The sequence below is a fragment of the Bufo bufo genome, chromosome 1 (genome assembly GCF_905171765.1).
Source record: "Bufo bufo chromosome 1, aBufBuf1.1, whole genome shotgun sequence".
In the NCBI taxonomy this organism is placed as follows: domain Eukaryota; kingdom Metazoa; phylum Chordata; class Amphibia; order Anura; family Bufonidae; genus Bufo; species Bufo bufo.
The window spans coordinates 807,235,830-807,239,357 of record NC_053389.1 but is presented as its reverse complement, the minus strand read 5'-3'; the positions used below and the strand labels follow the sequence as shown (position 1 = coordinate 807,239,357).

Below are 3,528 nucleotides of genomic sequence, written 5' to 3'. Positions count from 1 at the left end.
CCCCCGTTACTCCACTGTCTCCTCTCTCTATCACTGTCCTCAGCATAGATCTTAATATGAGGTATTTGTAAGACATTTTAAGGGCTGGTCTGTGATTTTAAATGATTGCAGACAAACCCGTTAAACATTTTATTTTATATTCAATGGTCAGCCAAAAACACAATGTAATATATACTCAGCATAGGCTAATATCTGATCGATGGGGGTCCGACCCCCTGCACCCCGCTGCGCAGCTGTTTTGTTGTAGGTCTCACATCGGAAGTAGGAGGTGGAACTACACAGCCCATTCCATCATGTAGTGGACGGAACTGTTAACTGAAGTGAATAGGAGAAGTGCTGCAGTTTTTAGCTAGATCTACTACACAATGGACAAAGCTGTGTAGTTCTTCCTACTTCTAGGTAAGTCAAAACAGCCGATTCAGGGGGTTGGCAGACCCCGCTGATTAGATACTGATGACCTATCATGAGGATTGTTTATAAATTTTAAAATCTTAGACAACCCCTTTAAGGAACTGAAGAATAAAGAATGACGAGGAACCTGTGGAAGTACATTTAGTTTTGCAGAAGCACAAAAAAAAATTCTTCACATAATTACATTTTTCCCAGATACCTGCACTTTCTCCTCTGGCCTGAAGGTGTCACTTTTGTGTACAGCATCAACAAGATTTTGTCAGAGGTTGAAGTTTTTGTTCACAAGCTATAGCTTCCATGCTGCTCCCATTCAGAAGCTGTAGTCACTCCCCAGCCTTGATGTTTGAGGAGGCTCAAAGGTTTCTCTGAAATATAAGACACCAGCATAGATAGGAGAAGGTAATATTTGGAGAGAACCGTCAAAGGTGAAGATGGAAGTAGTAGTATGGATTGTAATGTTTTATTCAGCTATTCTAAAGCTACCCTAAGTAGGTCTTTAAAAAGTCCAAAAAACAAAAATATCATTCAACATGACAAGCTGTGGGGATGCATCAACAAAGATTTTTCCCATAGGTTCCATGGTGTAATGGTTAGCACTCTGGACTTTGAATCCAGCGATCCGAGTTCAAATCTCGGTGGGACCTAATTTTTGAAGTTCTTGTTCTTTATTACTTTCTTTAAATTGCTTGTTTTACAGTACAATACTATTCAACGTGATTACATTTTACAGATATAGATAAATGTTTCCCTGGCTATAATTCCATAATCTTCCCCATGCATCTGAGTGGTGCTTCAGACCTCCGTATTGGCTCCAGTTAAGACCTTGAGTAAGGATAGGTTGGTTGTTGTTGGTAGGTCTGTGTTAATCACCACTTTTGTAGTTATGGATGACATTTTCAATCAAGGATCAATAAAGCATCTGTTTTTATGGAAATGAGTGCCAGAAGTATGCACAATTACCTTTCTAACCAGTTATGATCTTTCATATTTCACAATAGGAATTTTTTTTTTACTTATTAGCGTCACCATAACTTTTCATTTATTCAGCTCGTTGAATACATCCCTGAAAACTGAAATGCCAAAATCAAGCCAGGAGACTTTTCTGCCAGACATATATCTGGTTGATACCTAACAATGACACATGCCTTATAAAATAATTTAAAAAAAATTCAAGGGTAACTGTCATATATATTTTTTTATGTAATTGGATTGGTCTGGTGAAGTTTACTTTAGTTCCCTAGTTTATACTTTTGTATAGGTATTGAATTACCTAGTAATTGTAGCATGTTCTTTCCTCCCCCAGGCATTTCAGTGGTGCGGCTAAAACAGTGTTGCTAGGTGTCCTCCGTCTCCTATCTTCTATATACAGAAGACGGAGAACGTAGTAGTGGGCAGTCCCGAACGCTGTGTGCGCGCTCCAGTCGGACCGGGATAGTGCTGATATTCGTGATAAAAATTCGCAATTAGAATATTTGCAATCAACTACTCAGGAGGAGGAGGGTGTGTTTAAGGGCGTGAACTATTTTAAAGCTAAAATATCCTTCAACTTGACAAGCTGTGTGGGTGTGTCAACCATGAATTTTAACAAAGGTTCCATGGTGTAATGGTTAGCACTCTGGACTTTGAATCCAGCGATCCGAGTTCAAATCTCGGTGGGACCTAACTTTTTGAAATTCTTTTTCTTTATTACTTTCTTTACATTACTTGTTTTATAGTACAATTTTTGAAATTCCTGTTCTTTATTACTTTCTTTACATTACTTGTTTTATAGTACAATACTATTCAACGTGATTGCATTTTAAAGTGCATTTAGTAGTGGGCTGTCCCGAACACTGCGTGCGCGCTCCCGTCGGACCGGGATAGTTCCGATATTCGTGATAAAAATTCTCAATTAGAATATTCGCGATCAACTACTCAGGCGGAAGAGGGCGTGTTTAAGTCTAGTGAAAGCCGATTGGTCGGGGTGAGGCTGCGAAGTTCCCAAGATGAGGCGAATGAATTCTGGGTAGTTAGGGAGGGAGGTCTTAGCCTCAGGGCATCGGCGGCCATCTTGAAAAGATAGTCAGAAAGAAGTCTTTTGAGGAGCAGTTGCTATGGACGGAATCTTATTAAACGAGTGGTATATGAACACAATAATTAGTGATTATGGATTATCACCACAGCAGCTACAACATATATGAAAATTGAGTGAAAATATGACAGTTATCCTTTAAGCCATGAAAAGGACTAGAACTCATGTTGAAAGATCAGATTTGACCCACCAATGAAAGTTCTTGACCACTTACCACTTAACTATCAGCACTTAAGATGTGGCCCTGTGTTTTTTCTGCCATCTTGCTTGGTGGATGGATAATCACTCCTACAAACCCCTTCCCTGGGCCTGACCAAACAATTTATTTGCATTGGACAGTCAATATAGAGAGATCTTTTGGAAATTGGCTTCTCGTTAACTTTTTCTTTCTTCACACATGAACAATTTTGAAATAAGAGGATGAGGGATTATGAATGGAACACAACATCTGGGCAGGTATAGAAGCTGGCAGCCATCTTGCTCCTATTACCTAGATACATAACAGGCCAGTGGTAGGTTACAATAGAACATAGGAGCCGGTAAGGGGAGGTGAGAAGCAGGATGGCTGGGGAAGTTCTCTCAAACTAATTTCAATATACACCATATGATCTCGGGGTTCTGGGATTAAAGGGAGTCTGTCACCACATTTGAGCCTATTAGACAGATCCAATAGCGTTATATGTGCCACCCAGAAGTTTAAAACGGTACCTTTGTTGCATATACCGGAGTCTTGTTTGAGCCAAAAATGAACTTTGTAGGTTCTGTAAATGCGCCGTCTCAAGTGCCCAGGGCGGCGTCTCAATCTTCCAAGCCCAAGACCGGACCTCCCCAACGGCTCATAACCCCGCCCTCCGTGTGCCTCTGCCCGCCCGTTTACACTCCTCCTCTCTCCTGCGGCGCAGTGGAAAAGGAGAGAGGAGGAGTGTAAACGGGCGGGCAGAGGCACACGGAGGGCGGGGTTATAAGCCGTTGGGGAGGTCCGGTCTTGGGCTCGGAAGATTGAGACGCCGCCCTGGGCACTTGAGACAGCACATTTACAGAACCTA

General features: G+C 41.5%; 2 non-coding genes across 2 annotated transcripts; both read left to right on the top strand.

The window, feature by feature from the left end:
* Positions 1-983: 983 nt before the first annotated feature.
* TRNAQ-UUG lies at positions 984-1,055 on the top strand. Its single transcript has one exon. It is a non-coding gene; the product is annotated as a tRNA-Gln (tRNA).
* Positions 1,056-2,000: 945 nt separating this feature from the next.
* TRNAQ-UUG lies at positions 2,001-2,072 on the top strand. Its single transcript has one exon. It is a non-coding gene; the product is annotated as a tRNA-Gln (tRNA).
* The last annotated feature ends 1,456 nt before the right edge of the window (positions 2,073-3,528 follow it).